Genomic DNA, 18206 nt, shown 5'->3' on the forward strand with positions numbered 1-18206 from the left:
TCCGTTGACGCTGCTTTCGGAGCCCGAATGGAAATCCATATCGGCATAACTGTCGGAATCTGAAGAATTCTAACTAGATGCGGAATCCATCTTGTATAATGGGGAAAATGAATTTTTGGTATGGAATGGATTATAGGAGTTAGATTTGGTACTCTTCGATACATAATTTACATATGTATATATAATACCAAAATTCCGTAAATTACGGAGAATCTTTGAAAAGGTATCAGTCAAAGTTCGCAATAACAGATATGCTAAAATAAGAATTCATCTATACACTATCAATACAGTAAATGCAGTCAAACGTGTCTAGACTTATGAATGATAAGCAGGTAATTTCCTAAGGATGATAAGCAGATGATTTCCGACTAGAAATGATAAGCAAAACTTTTGACATGTAGACACGGTCGAAGTCCAGACTCATTAATGCATCCTAACAACTACTAGTTAGACACATTAATGCAAGACCTGGTTCGCTACGACCACCGCTCTGATACCAACTGAAAGGACCCATCCTAATCCACCTAGACGAAGTCATCAACATTTGGTCCCATTGCGATGATCAGCTCCAAGTAATGTCCTTATATTGAGCAAATTCACAGTGGAAGACTTAATTCGTACCTGAGAATAAACATGCTTTAAAGTGTCAACCAAAAGGTTGGTGAGTTCATAGGTTTATCATAACAATCATTTCAATATGTTAATAGACCACACGATTTCATAATCATAAACATAATATACTCGCAAGTGTATGTAAAGCATTCTAAGTGGTTGAGCACTTGGTAACCATACTTAACATTTAATCAACGTCGCATATTCCCTTTATTATGAAATCTCACTACACCGTACCAAGTGTAGTCACCAAAACGAAGTACTGTGCAACCGTTGAATACTGGTCGTCCAGTCCGGTTGGGGTTGTCAGGCCCGATAGATCTATCAACAGGATTCGCGTTTACAATACCCATGTAAATAGTAGTTACCAAGCTACAGGGAAATATGCCAGTGGTACAACTCAACGCAGAATATATTTTTAAGTACTTGTGTCTATTTTGTAAACATTTATAAAAGCAGTGCATGTATTCTCAGCCCAAAAATATATATTGCAAAAGCAATTAAAAAGGGAGCAAATGAAACTCACTTTTGCCTTGAAGGTATTTAATTCAACTTGGTCTCCGATAGATATCATGAACCTAACCATATATATAATATATCAACATATTTTCTTTTTAAGTAATCGTTACATATATATATACTTTTAATACTTTTAATATTTTCTTAGTCCGTAGTTAGCAGTCCGATGTTAGTGGTCCACAATTAGTTGCTTAAATAAAATAAATAAAGACCCCATCATATTCGTATTGATCAGAATTAATCTCGACCCATGGTACCATGTTTTCAAATGACGTGTTGCGTACATAAAGTACCGTGTTGTCAAATGATGTGTTGCGTACAATCATGAGGTCTTATGATTAATCTTCTCGTGTTGTTTACGGGTGGTCCTGAAATATATAAAATCAAATCATAAGTAATTATATATAAAATATCATATTAATTAGAAAAGATATGATTAATTTACTTTTTCTCCAAATATTTTAGTAGCTAAACTAGCTTCGGATACCCAATCTTGTTTTAGTCGTAGTTTCTTCATTACAACTCCGTTTTTGTTGGTTCAACTTGCCACTTCCTTGGATCGAGTCAAATTTTAAGAATATGAACTGAAAATATCTTAGTTTGTATTCGAAATCATAGGTTATAGGTCAAACTTTGGTGAAACTTATGAAAGTGATCATTTTCTATCATAAAAACAACATTTAATGATCATTTTTCTAAAAATACTTACACTTTGAGTTAAACCATGAAATTTTTATGTGTTAACATATTCATAAGAAATATCATTTTTCCAGAACATGAACTTCCAATTCAAAGTTCAAGATGGTTTTTAATTATCCAACCCAAAACAGCCCCCGGTTGCACTCCGACGACGTAGATTCGGTTTTTAAGATGTTCTTTGTAAAACCAAGTTATATCTTGTTAGGTTAGCATATCATTATGATATATTACAGGTCTTGAAGTGTTTTAAAAGTAAAGTTATAAGGATCTATTTAGTTTGAGAACAAGTTTGAAATCATTCAAACTATGTTCTTGTTGTTAAAATTTTATACCACAAAATAAGATAGCTATATGAATATGAATTGAATAAGATTATGAACAAGGTTACTACCTCAAGTTACTTGGACAAAGTTCCTGCAAAAGATAACAAATAATCTTGGAATCAAAGAGTGGTGGAGTTAGATCAAAAGGTTGGAAGTAAACTTCTTCAAATGGGTGGTTATTTTGAAATGTTCTTGAAAGAGTTTTCTTATGGTGTTTAAAGCTTATAATTGAAGCTAAATGATGGGGAAAATGCTTGGAGATGATCAAGTATGAAGTTAGGAGTATTTTGAGAGAGAAATGAGGGTGTAGGTATGAGAAAATGGAGTGAAAAAAATGGTGTTCATTTATAAAAACGTTTTTAGTTTATAAAGAAAAAAAAGGAATCCTAATTTTGTTTTCTTACTAATAATTCATACTACTTGACAAATCCTAGTTACCTCATATCTAGGGCAGTAATAATATTGATTAGGATGTTGATTTGATGTGTATATACCAATAGTAAATACGTATAGAAGCTGGGTATGATACGGGTACATATACCCTAGATATACGTATAGAAATCTTGAGGAAACGGAACGAGAATTCAAATATAGCTATCTTTTGTGAATATAATTATATTGTTTTATGTATTTAAGTCCTTAAAAAGTGATTAAATACATTATATATACGATACGTGTATAAGCATTATAGATTATAAGTATATATATCAAAGAATGTTACGTATAGTTATCGTTTTGAAAACTTAAGTTAGTAGTTTCAAAATATACTTATAACTCATTGTCATTAGTATACAATGAGATGTTAAACCATCCTTAGATCATGTTAAATATATATAAATACATATATATACACAAACGTATAATTATCGTATGTTATATAGTTCGTGATATCATCGGTCATATTGGACGGTCAAATGTTGTGTAAAACTCTTTTCAAAAACACAAGTCTCAACAATTTGGATTGCTTATCATGTTGGTTTGGTTTAATTTATGTAAATATTAATCTCATAAGTATAATTTAGTCGGAAAAATTCCGGGTCATTACAACCCCCACATCGATCCATTGAATTTCAAATAGATCTTGTACCAGGAGCTGCACCAATAGCTCATGCTCCTTACAGACTCGCACCCAGCGAGATGAAAGAACTGCAAAGCTAATTACAAGAATTTTTAAAGCGTGGTTTCATTCGACCAAGCACATCACCGTGGGGAGCTCCTGTTTTGTTTGTCAAGAAGAAAGATGGTACATTCAGGTTGTGTATCGACTACCGAGAGTTGAACAAACTTACCATTTGATCAACTACAAAGCTCATCTGTTTATTCAAAGATTGACTTACGTTTCGGGTATCATCAAATGCGGGTGAAAGAAGATGATATTCCAAAGACTGCTTTCAGAACACGTTACGGTCATTACGAGTTTATGGTCATGCCATTTGGTTTAACTAATGCACCAGCTGTGTTCATGGACCTTATGAACCGAGTGTGTGGACCATACCTTGACAAGTTTGTCATTATTTTCATTGAAGACATACTTATTTACTCAAAGAATGACCAAGAACACGGTGAACATTTGAGAAAGGTGTTAGAAGTATTGAGGAAGGAAGAATTGTACCCTAAATTTTCAAAGTGTGCATTTTGGTTGGAAGAAGTTCAATTCCTCGGTCACATAGTGAACAAAGAAGGTATTAAGGTGGATCCGGCAAAGATAGAAACTGTTGAAAAGTGGGAAACCCCGAAAACTCCGAAACACATACGCCAGTTTTTAGGACTAGCTGGGTACTACAGAAGGTTCATCCAAGACTTTTCCAGAATAGCAAAACCCTTGACTGCATTAACGCATAAAGGGAAGAAATTTGAATGGAAGGATGAAAAAGAGAAAGCATTTCAGTTATTGAAGAAAAAGCTAACTACGGCACCTATATTGTCATTGCCTGAAGGGAATGATGATTTGGTGATTTATTGTGACGCATCAAAGCAAGGTCTCGGTTGTGTATTAATGCAACGAACGAAGGTGATTGCTTATGCGTCTAGACAATTGAAGATTCACGAACAAAATTATACGACGTATGATTTGGAATTAGGCGCGGTTGTTTTTGCATTAAAGACTTGGAGGCACTACTTATATGGGGTCAAAAGTATTATATATACCGACCACAAAATTCTTCAACACATATTTAATCAGAAACAACTGAATATGAGGCAGCGTAGGTGGATTGAATTGTTGAATGATTACGACTTTGAGATTCGTTACCACCCGGGGAAGGCAAATGTGGTAGCCAACGCCTTGAGCAGGAAGGACAGAGAACCCATTCGAGTAAAATCTATGAATATAATGATTCACAATAACCTTACTACTCAAATAAAGGAGGCGCAACAAGGATTTTTAAAAGAGGGAAATTTAAAGGATGAAATACCCAAAGGATCGAAGAAGCATCTTAATATTCGGGAAGACAGAACCTGGTATAGGGCTGAAAGGATTTGGGTACCAAAATTTGGAGATATGAGAGAAATGGTACTTAGAGAAGCTCATAAAACCAGATACTCAATACATCCTGGAACAGGAAAGATGTACAAGGATCTCAAGAAACATTTTTGGTGGCCGGCTATGAAAGCCGATGTTGCTAAATACGTAGGAGAATGTTTGACGTGTTCTAAGGTCAAAGCTGAGCATCAGAAGCCATCAGGTCTACTTCAATAACCCGAAATCCCAGAATGGAAATGGGAAAACATTACCATGGATTTCATCACTAAATTGCCAAGGACTGCAAGTGGTTTTGATACTATTTGGGTAATAGTTGATCATCTCACCAAATCAGCACACTTCCTGCCAATAAGAGAAGATGACAAGATGGATAAGTTAGCACGACTGTATTTGAAGGAAGTCGTCTCCAGACATGGAATACCAATCTCTATTATCTCTGATAGGGATGGCAGATTTATTTCAAGATTCTGGCAGACATTACAGCAAGCATTAGGAACTCGTCTAGACATGAGCACTGCCTATCGTCCACAAACTGATGGGCAGAGCGAAAGGACGATACAAACACTTGAAGACATGCTACGAGCATGTGTTATTGATTTCAGAAACAGTTGGGATCGACACCTACCGTTAGTAGAATTTTCCTACAACAACAGTTATCATTCTAGTATTGAGATGGCGCCATTGGAGGCACTTTATGGTAGAAAGTGCAGGTCTCTGATTTGTTGGAATGAAGTGGGGGATAGACAGATTACGGGTCCGGAGATAATACAAGAAACTACCGAGAAAATCATCCAAATTCAACAAAGATTGAAAACCACCCAGAGTCGACAAAAGAGCTACGCGGACAGTAAAAGAAAAGATATAGAGTTTGAAATTGGAGAAATGGTCATGCTTAAGATTTCACCTTGGAAAGGCGTTGTTCGATTTGGTAAACGGGGGAAACTAAATCCAAAGTACATTGGACCATTCAAGATTATAGATCGTGTCGGACCAGTAGCTTACCAACTGGAGCTACCTCAACAATTCGCGGCTGTACATAACACTTTCCACGTCTCAAATTTAAAGAAATGTTTTGCTAAAGAAGATCTCACTATTCCGTTGGACGAAATCCAAATCAATGAAAAACTTCAATTCATTGAAGAACCCGTTGAAATAATGGATCGTGAGGTTAAGAGACTTAAACAAAACAAGATACCGATTGTTAAGGTTCAATGGAATGCTCGTAGAGGACCCGAGTTCACCTGGGAGTGTGAAGATCATATGAAGAAGAAATACCCGCATCTATTTCTAGAAGATTCGTCAACACTTTCAACAGCTTAAAATTTCGGGACGAAATTTATTTAACGGGTAGGTACTGTAGTGACCTGAACTTTTCCATGTATATATATATTAAATGAAATTGATATTTACATGATTAAGTGTTTCCAACATGTTAATCAATCAAATTTATTAAGACTTGATTAATTGGAATAGGTTTCATATAGACAAATGACCACCCAAGTTGACCTGTGATTCACGAACGTTAAAACTTGTAAAAACTATACGATGACATATATATGGTTATATATATAGTTAACATGATTTTATTATAAGTATGTATCTCATTAGGTATTTTAACAATGAGTTATATACATAAAAATGAGACTATTAAATTAAGAAACTCGAAAACGATATATATAACGATTATCGTTATAACGTCTTACTAGGTACATATGAATCATATTAAGATATTGATATACTTGGTTAATTATGTTAAATGATAAGTAAATATATCATTAAGTGTATTAACAGTGAACTACATATGTAAAAATAAGACTACTAACTTAATGATTTTGAAACGAGACATATATGTAACGATTATCGTTGTAACGACATTTAATGTATATAGATCATATTAAGAGATATTCGTACATCATAATATCATGATAATATAATAATTTAAAATCTCATTTGATATTATAAAAATTAGGTTAACAACATTTAACAAGATCTTTAACCTAAAGGTTTGAAAACAACATTTACATGTAACCACTAACGATGACTTAACGACTCGGTTAAAATGTATATACATGTAGTGTTTTAATATGTATTCACACACTTTTGAAAGACTTCAAGACACTTAGCAAAATACTTCTACTTAACAAAAATGCTTACAATTACATCCTCGTTCAGTTTCATTTACAAATCTACTCGTATGCACCCGTATTCGTACTCGTACAATAAACAGCTTTTAGATGTATGTACTATTGGTATATACACTCAAATGATCAGCTCTTAGAAGCCCATGTGAGTCACCTAACACATGTGGGAACCATTATTTGGAAACTAGCATGAAATATCTCATAAAATTATAAAAATATGAGTAATCATTCATGACTTATTTACATGAAAACAAATTTACATATCCTTTATATCTAATCCATACACCAAAGACCAAAAACACCTACAAACACTTTCATTCTTCAATTTTCTTCATCTAATTGATCTCTCTCAAGTTCTATCTTCAAGTTCTAAGTGTTCTTTATAAATTCCAAAAGTTCTAGTTTCATAAAATCAAGAATACTTCCAAGATTGCAAGTTTACTTCCAAGTTTTCTAAATCCATTCCAAGTAATCATCCAAGATCACGAAACCTTTGTTACTTACAGTAGGTTATCTTTCTAATACAAGGTAATAATCATATTCAAACTTTAATTCAATTTCTATAACTATAACAATCTTATTTCGAGTGGAAATCTTACTTGAAATTGTTTTCGTGTCATGATTCTGCTTCAAGAACTTTCAAGCCATCCAAGGATCCTTTGAAGCTAGATCTATTTTTCTTATTTCCAGTAGGTTTATCCAAGGAACTTGAGGTAGTAATGATGTTCATAACATCATTCAATTCATACATAAAAAGCTGTCTTATTCAATGTTATAAGCTTGTAATCACTAGAACATAGTTTAGTTAATTCTAAACTTGTTCGCAAATAAAGTTAATCCTTCTAAATAGACTTTTAAAATCAACTAAACACATGTTCTATATCTATATTATATGCTAACTTAATGATTAAAAACCCAGAAACACGATAAACACCATAAAACTGGATATACGCCGTCGTAGTAAAACCGGGGGCTGTTTTGGTTGGGATAATTAAAAGCTAAGAAGAACTTTGATTTAAAAGCTATACTTCTGGAAAAATGATTTTTCTTATGAACATGAAACTATATCCAAAAATCATGGTTAAAATCAAAGTGAAAGTATGTTTTTTAAAATGGTCATCAAGATGTCGTTCTTTCGACGGAAATGACCACCTCTTTCAAAAATGACTTGTAACTTGTGATTCTTACAATAAACTTATACTTTTTCTATTTAGATTCATAAATTTAAGTTCAATACGAAACCGTGGCCACTGGAATCACTCAAAACGGATTAGAAACAAAAAAATGGCGAGTAAAACAAGATTGATAAAAACTACTCATTTTACCTACGTGAAAGTTAGTAATAAATCTATTCCAACCATAACCTAATCAACTTATATTGTATATTATGTAATCTTGAGATACCATAGACACGTATACAATGTTTCGACCTATCATGTCGACCCATCTATATATATATATTGCGGAACAACCATAGACACTCTATATGTGAACGTTGGAGTTAGCTATACAGGGTTGAGGTTGATTCCAAAATATATATATAGTTTAAGTTATGATCAATACTGAGATACGTATACACTGGGTCGTGTATTGATTCAAGATAATATTTATCGATTTATTTCTGTACATCTAACTGTGGACAACTAGTTGTAGCTTACTAACGAGGACAGCTGACTTAATAAACTTAAAACATCAAAATGTATTAAAAGTATTGTAAATATATTTTGAACATACTTTATTAAAAGTATTGTAAATATATTTTGAACATACTTTGATATATATGTATATATTGTTATAGGTTCGTGAATCAACCAGTGGCCAAGTCTTACTTCCCGACAAAGTAAAAATCTGTGAAAGTGAGTTATAGTCCCACTTTTAAAATCTAATATTTTTGGGATGAGAATACACGCAGGTTTTATAAATGATTTACAAAATAGACACAAGTACGTGAAACTACATTCTATGGTTAAATTATCGAAATCGAATATGTCCCTTTTTATTAAGTCTGGTAATCTAAGAATTAGGGAACAGACACCCTAATTGACGCGAATCCTAAAGATAGATCTATTGGGCCTAACAAACCCCATCCAAAGTACCGGATGCTTTAGTACTTCGAAATTTATATCATATCCGAAGGATGTCCCGGATTGATGGGGATATTCTTATATATGCATATTGTTAATGTCGGTTACCAGGTGTTCACCATATGAATGATTTTTATCTCTATGTATGGGATGTGTATTGAAATATGAAATCTTGTGGTCTATTGTTACGATTTGATATATATAGGTTAAACCTATAACTCACCAACATTTTTGTTGACGTTTAAAGCATGTTTATTCTCAGGTGAATACTAAGAGCTTCTGCTATTGCATACTAAAATAAGGACAAGATTTGGAGTCCATGTTTGTATGATATTGTGTAAAAACTGCATTCAAGAAACTGATTTCGATGTAACATATTTATATTGTAAACCATTATGTAATGGTCGTGTGTAAACAGGATATTTTAGATTATCATTATTTGATAATCTACGTAAAGCTTTTTAAACCTTTATTTATGAAATAAAGGTTATGGTTTGTTTTAAAAATGAATGCAGTCTTTGAAAAAAAGTCTCATATAGAGGTCAAAACCTCGCAACGAAATCAATTAATATGGAACGTTTTTAATCAATAAGAAGGGGCATTTCACAAAGCCAGCTGAAAGACTATGGTGTTCATGTTACAAAAAATCCAATATACTCTGACAACACCAGTGCAATTGCCATCACCAACAATCCTGTGATGCATTCAAGGACTAAGCACATTGATGTTCGATATCATTTCGTAAGGGATCATGTTCAAAAAAGGAATGTGGAGTTACACTTCATTTCAACAGACCAGCAGTTAGCAGATCTGTTCACTAAGCCCTTAGATGAGAAACATTTTAACTACCTCATCTCTGAGCTGGGTATGCTTCAACTTTAAAATAAAAGACAACTTTGTTGGTGTGCTAGCTCAACAGAATATAGGGCAAACCAGTATCACGCTTTCTTTGTCTACTGTCTATATGCCAAACACTCAGCACAACAAGGTCTTTTATAATGTTATACCTTATGTAGACTGAAGTAATAAATAGCTCACAACATTAAATTGATACCTTAAAATTGGACCTCATTTAACTCAAATGATTTATATTAAATACACGACATATTTAATGTAACAAAGGAATTTTTGTATTTAATACAAACTTTATTTTGTGGTCTTTAACTTCAAACTTTTGAATTAAAAACCTACTGCATTTAATGCCTAAAGGGAGTGATGAGTGTCCAAGCCGATTAAACGTCATGTCAACAGTTTGATGTCCTCGAAAACATGACAGTCTGTCAAATCTGCCCACGCGCCTGCAGATGACAGTTGCCATTTTCTCTCTCATACACTTTTCCACCAATCCGAAAGGTTAAATAAGGGGATCCATTTCTCATAATAACCTTCGGTTATTAAACTTTTAATATTCACCTTTTTCTCTCAAAATCCCCAAATCTTCAAACATTCAAACATTCATCTTCAATCTTCATCAATGGCAGAATAACAACAACTACAACCCAATGTGAACCAACCAGAGGAACAACAACCACAACAACCTGAACAACCTCAGCAGCAACAACCTGAACAACAACCACAACCCTAACCTGAGGAACACAATAAACCTGAATCATTGTTTTCCCTACATCCAAGCTTGATAAAGGCGTATCCTGCACCTGCTCATGATCAAATCCACCTATCTAGAGGTAACACTGCTCACTCTCTCTCAATTCCTAAATCAAAAGCTAACATGGGCTATGAAACCATGACTGATTATGTGAGGCAATCTCCACTTGCCAGATCTATCACCGGAGTTCCTTCACGATTCTATCCAGCCTATTTAGGCAGATGCTGGTATACAACAATGATGTCCAACATTCAATAGGGTATACCATGTATTCGTGGCATGGTCACTAAAACCCTAACCTGCTCTATCACCATTGATGCTATTCGACGAGCTCTTCAACTACCAGGTGGACCATTTGTTGATTCACCAGCAAGTGATGACTTTAGCAGAGAAGTTTTGGAGGTTATTGGCTATGCTGGTCCAGTGGCCCACAGTCCTTCAAGGAAGAACATGCCACCCTTGTGGTATTACTTGTTTGGTTTGCTGACTCAATGCATCAGCCAAAAGTATGGAAGTTTTGACCAGTGCTCTGACTCTGAGCTCAAGATTGGTCATGGGCTGTTATTCAATCGCAACATTGATTATGCTGTTGATATATACTTAAGGTTAAGGGAAATGGTGCTTGAACCAAAAAGAAGCAATTTGATCCCCTTTCCAAGGTTTTTAAGCTTGGTATTTGAAAATGAGCCGAGTGATGTTTATTAGCAAATTAATGATCTATCTGTCGACCAACCATTAAAACAAGGGGGAATGACAAAATCAGCACCAACTGCTCCACATACTGGTCTGACACCAGGAATCCTAGAGTATCTTGCTGATCGGGGTGGAGCTACCCAATTGACTGCCTCTGGTAGTGTACCAGCTGAGGGGGAGGGAACTCAGCGCAAGCCAGCTGCTCAAAAGAAAAGGCCAGCTACCACAACTAGAATAACCACCGTAGAAGATACTAGCAAATCTAAACGTGCTAAAGCTGGCTCCAAGCATGCCACAGGGGAGGTTGCACCAGTCTCAACTGCTGCTCCTGAAATTACTAACTTAATTGAAAATCTTTTATCTGCTGACTTGAAAAATGAAAGTGGAGTTAAAGGTATAACCTTTGCTCCCAATATGACTGGTTTTAAAACTAGTGTTAAGAAGAGTAGCAACCCATACTTTTCTAACCAGGAACTTCCACATTTTTCAAAATTATACTTCAAGAAATATCCTCTGCTGACAGTACAACCAGCAGAGAACATAACTGACCCCCAAAGCAGACTTGAGCTGGGTCTTCATTGTGAAGACCCGTCCTAATCCATCCGGACGAAGTCCATATCGATTATAAACGATTCACAACAGTTGATTACATCGCGAGTTACTTGACCTCTATATGATACATTTTACAAACATTGCATTCGTTTTTGAAAAGACAAACTTTCATTACATCGAAAGTTGACAGGCATGCATACCATTTCATAATATATCCAACTATAATTGACTTGATAATAATCTTGATGAACTCGACGACTCGAATGCAACGTCTTTTGAAATATGCCATGAATGACTCCAAGTAATATCTATAAAATGAGCAAATACACAGCGAAAGATTTCTTTCGTACCTGAGAATAAACATGCTTTAAAGTGTCAACCAAAAGGTTGGTGAGTTCATTAGTTTAACTTAAACAATATTTTCCATCATTTTAATAGACCACAAGATTTCAGATTTCCATTTCTCATAAACATACGTCCCATGCATAGAGACAAAAATATCATTCATATGGATTGAACACCTGGTAACCGACATTAACAATATGTATATATAAGAATATCCCCATCATTCCGGGATCCTCCTTCGGACATGATATAAATTTCGAAGTACTAAAACATCCGGTACTTTGGATGGGGCTTGTTGGGCCCGATAGATCTATCTTTAGGATTCGCGTCAATTAGGGTGTCTGTTCCCTAATTCTTAGATTACCAGACTTAATAAAAAGGGGCATATTCGACTTCGATAATCCAACCATAGAATGTAGTTTCACGTACTTGTGTCAATTTCGTAAAACAGTTATAAAAGTTGCGCATGTATTCTCAGCCCAAAAATATAAAGGGTAAAAAGGCAAATGAAACTCACGATACTGTATTTTGTAGTAAAAATACATATGACGTCATTGAACAATGCAGGGTTGGCCTCAGATTCACGAACCTATATCAATTGTGTATATATTAATACGTATAATGTAAGTTACAAAATTTCATTTATTAATATGTATTATTTATATATTATAGTTTTGTAGAATTTATTCTAACCTTTATTTTAAAACGTATACTTATATTATATTTTAAGTTATATTTTATATATATATATATATATCGATTTTATGTATATATATCTATAATGATTTACGTTTATATAAATAGTGACATTAATATATTTATATACATATATTTGTGGTTAGTATTGTATTTATGAAATTTTATTAGTTTGTTATGTGAATTATTAATACAATCCTAGTATATACCATAAGTATATATATATTGTACAAAAGATTTATTTGTTAAAATAATAATTTAGATAATAATGATTTACTAATAATAATAATAATTTTATTAATAATGATAATACTAATAGCAAAAAAAATGAAAATGATAACTGTTAATGATACTAATAATAATAACTCTAAAATAATATTAATACTAATACCATACTTATGTTAATAATAAGGGTTCTAATATTTATAAAATGATAAATGATAATCATAATAATACTAGTAAATATTAATGATGATACTGATAAATATGATATTATTAATTGTAAATGTACTGATGATACTATTATTTATAAACCGGTACAAATTCTAATATTGATGATAATAATATATTTTTATTTCCTTCATAATAATAATAATCATAATCATAATCATAATCCTAATGATGATAAAATACTAAAATGATAAGTTTATTACTAATAATAATATTATTAATACCTATCATAATAATAATAGTAATGTCTATAATACTTTCAAATATGATAACAAGTATGATACTAATAATAATAACAATAACAATAACAATCAAAACAATCACAATAATAATAATAATACTAATAATAATTAATATATAATAACAATAATAAAATTAGAAAAGAAAACTACCTCACATGAAAAGAGTTTCAAAAAAAAAAAAGAAACTACCGTCCTCTGGACTCGATCTCGTGACCACATGCTCACACGCAAACACTCTCGACCATCCCACCAATTCTGATTCTCTGTACTAATATCGAATTTAAATTTTATATATAAAATGTTTTTCTTCTATTCCTCTTCTTCTCCACAAGTCTCATGGATTCAACAAAACATCAATAACCAAAAAAAAAAAAAATCGGGGTTCCCTTTAAAGCTTCAAAACATTACAGAAAAAAAAATAATTTGGGTTCTAAAATAAAAAAAAAAAAACACTAAAGGCCTACTGCAGCGTCGGTTCTTGGAACAAAACAAAAAAAATTGATTTCGTAATAGATAACATTATAGATAATGTTTATAACACAAAATAGTTTTCTAAACATGTATAAAAACTACTGGAATCGTCAATTTGATCAGAAACAAATACACGAACGCGAATTTGTCTCAAGAACAATTGTTGACTTTTTTTAAACTAAACTTTGACTTCAAAATTCAAGATCGATATAAAGATTTGAGAGTTGAGATTTTGCAGATAGATTCAAAGAAAGATTTCTAACCTTTCTGCATTTTTAGATTTTGAAACTTTATTCGAAATTGAATTAAGAGAAAAAAAAATTGGAGTGTGCAGAGAAGAAGAAAAAAAAAATATCGCTGTGCTCTTTAATCCCATTGGATTTCCTTTTTATTTGATTTGCAATTATACATAATCATGTTGTAATAATAGAGATCGGTTGATAAAAAATGGAAAAAATGTCAACACAGGTTCACGAGTTGGGAGCAGGAAAGAAACAAAAAAAATAATAATAATAGAGATAAAGGATACAGAGGTCAAGCGTATAATATAGATCCCTACTGTTTTTTTTTAATTAATAATAATAATATATAATAACAATACTATTAATATCTAATAATATTAATAAAATTAATAATAATGATAAATATAATATTAATGATAATAATAATTGTAAAAATGATAATAATAATAATACCATACTAATTATGATAATATTAATATTTTATCGATAATAATAATATTAGTAATAATAATCTAATTTATACATCCAATTTCATCTTTATATGATATAAAGTGATATTATGAATACAAATATTGATATTTGACGATACAAATAACATTACTACAACAACTATATTTGTATTTAAATTTAATTTATTAATATCATCTATTATTATGTAATATTTAATAATTATGTAATATGTATTGTAACATATACTGAATATTATATATTTATGCATTTTAATATAAATATATTATAATATTTATTTACATACTAATTATATTATACTTATGTATGTAATTATGAAAAATATAAATGTTTTATATATGTAAGTATTATATATATTTATTAAAATAGTACATTATTTCATCATAGATATATTATAAATTTCTACATATACATAATATAATAATTATGTATAAAATCATATATATATATATATATATATATATAGTTATATTTATGTATATATGTATACTACCATATATAAAAAATCATGTTTTAAATGTTGAGTAGATGATTAATTATGTATATTAAACAATTAACTACAAAGTATAACATTGTACATTTAATATTTTGATAACGTTAGTAAAATATGTTTGAATCATTTATATACAATATACTATATATATTCAAAATGAAAATCTTTAGTTATTAAATGTTATCTTTTATAATAACAAAATTAGTTAATAGTTCATTAATACTAATATAATTAGTTTTATATATAATTATTTATATTTACATTCTTAGTTACAATTAAAGGTTCGTGAATCGTCGGAAATAGTTAAAGGTCAAATGTTATCATGAAATAGTTCAAACATAATGAGACTCGGTTTAATAGACTTTGCTTATCGAGTCGAATCATATAAGATTATGTTTAAATTTGGTCGGAAATTCCCGGGTCATCACAGTACCTACCCGTTAAAGAAATTTCGTCCCGAAATTTGAGTGAGGTCGTCATAGCTAACAATAAATATGTTTTCCTGACGAATATGAGTTGATAACTTGAGTTTTATCATCATTGAGTAATATGGATAAAAATAATTCGATTATTCGAAGAGTGCGAATGAAGCTATTCACAAAAGGATGAAATGAGAAACAAAGATTTGTTTTTAACTTTTGACGTAGTCAGGTTTGAATTTAGAAAATAAGGCGCGTCTTAACTTTTGACATTGCCTTGGTTGAATTCCGAAATTTAAGGGATTTAAAGAAAATCTTGAAGATCTATAAAATCTGATTCTTCGGGATTTATGGAAATTAAGATCTCTTTAATTAAATACGGTGATCTGCCCCGATTACTACGTCTGATATTTCCAGTATAAATTAAGCTCTTCCTTTCCATTATTCTCACCATTCTTATACTTTCTTTCTTAGTTCATACATCCAAAAGATTTTGAAAATGATTAATCCAGTTCTGATCCTTGTCCTCATCCTTACTATCGCAACAATCATTCTCCTTTTCCAACTTCCACCAGAGGAATCTGCTTTCTTCTACTTCTCCCTCGGGATTATAATGTTTTTAATTCTCCCGTGTCTTTATGTTGCGATAAACATTGATATACACGGTTTGTAATTTATGTGTTGTTATCGGACTTTATATTCTCCCTTATATTTCAAAGCTCTATGCTTTTGTTTTCTCTTCCCGACTTCAAGTCAAGTGAATAATGGTCCAGAATTTATAGATATAGAGTTTCGAATGATTATAATGTTCTAAGCATGAAGGAACGTGATAGCACGATTTGATTTTCAAATTTATCAACATCACGGAAGATAGAACCATCAAGAATACATTTTCTTGATTTGTTACGGAGTTAAGTAGGATGAAAGAGTTATGTAACATGGCACATGATGACGTTATGATCTGTGAATCATCACGTTTCATTTAGAAACTCAGCATGACTTACTGTAATATAATCACGTTGATCAAGTGTCATTATATTATACTAACTCATGCATTAGTTCCCATCATTACTACAATAACATTCATATTTTAAGCTTGAAAATTTACAGAATATAGAAACTAACAGTTTCTATATGATGTAATACTGATAGCACGAAAAGATTAATGATTTCAGATAAGAATAGTTATAAAAATATCTCCAGAAATATGGAGGATATTTATAATGAAAGGTACGATAATATCTCAGAATATCTAAGACCAGAGGATGATAGAAACTATTGTCTGCAAGGGTTTAGAGTAAGGAGCAAGTTATTCACTATAGACTTTAGCAGACATTGAATTATTTGGATTCTTTGAAGTCAAACTTATTCTTTGTGATTTATCCACGGCTTTCTTCATAGTTTCGCATAATCTGCTTTTCGGTACTATATTTTCTATTGAATGTTTCCAATATATTGATACACAGGAAGCACGAAGAGGTATATAATTTCGGACGAGAATATTTATGAAAATATCCTCAGAAATATCAAAGATATTGATGATGATATTTTGGAATTTCTAAGTTCGACGGTTGATGGAGAAAGATTTTCCGCAAGATTTTAACATGACTTCGGAGCAAGATATTCTCTAAAGATTTCAACGGATCCAGAATTACCTGAATCCTTTGAATATAGGATTTGGTCCTTGTATTTGTCCTTGGTCTCCTTCATGGGTAACTCAATCTGTTTTTCAATACCCAATTTTCTATCGAGCGTTCCTAACACTCCTTTCTTTATCATCAAACTTTTGTCCGTTTAGACCATCTACCATTTTTCTGTTTCCTCTGCATTTAATGCTATGATATCTGAATCATCGGTTATTAATCTGAGGTGGTTTCAGGAGAATTGTGTTTTAGATGATTAAACGCTGATGGTAATATGATGGAATATGAAAGGTTACCTGGTAACAATAAAAGAGCACGCGTATATATAAACGTTATAATAAGGTTGTTTCGTACGAAAAGTCGAAGTTGACTTGTTGGAGCTGTGACAAAATTGGCTAATTTTGAAAAGGGATCGCAAAGTTGTTTTTGTTAATAAATGCCAAAGGATCTGACGCGGCTACGTGTTGAACTTTTACTCAATTGCCGAGAGTTTCTCAGGTGCATAACTATATGCATAAATCTTTCCTTCCGTAGATGAAGTGCGGTTGATTCATCCTATCGATTGAGGTGTTTTCAAGAATCATGAAAGGTTTGAACGCAGAATGTAATCGTGAAGATACAAATGAGGTTTAAGACGAAATCAAGTGGCAAACTTGAAGAATTGTTTAGTTTCATATGTTATATTCAATATTTTAATTCATTTTAATTGTCCAATGTTATTAGTCCACAGTCGATAGTCCACAGTTGACAGTGCAATCATTCATATATAGTTTAATATATAATATTTGAATTAATTAATACGTATCGTGACCCGTGTACATGTCTCAGACTCGATCACAACTCAAAGTATATATATTATTATAGAATCAACCTCAACCCTGTATAGAGAACTCGATCATTACTGCATATAGAGTGTCTATGGTGATTCCAAATAATATATATAGATGTGTCGATATGATATGTCAAAACCTTGTATACGTGTCCCGATATTTAAAGTGCGTAAAATAAATAACAGAAATTAAATGA

This window comes from Rutidosis leptorrhynchoides, chromosome 6 (assembly GCF_046630445.1).
Source record: "Rutidosis leptorrhynchoides isolate AG116_Rl617_1_P2 chromosome 6, CSIRO_AGI_Rlap_v1, whole genome shotgun sequence".
NCBI lineage: Eukaryota > Viridiplantae > Streptophyta > Magnoliopsida > Asterales > Asteraceae > Rutidosis > Rutidosis leptorrhynchoides.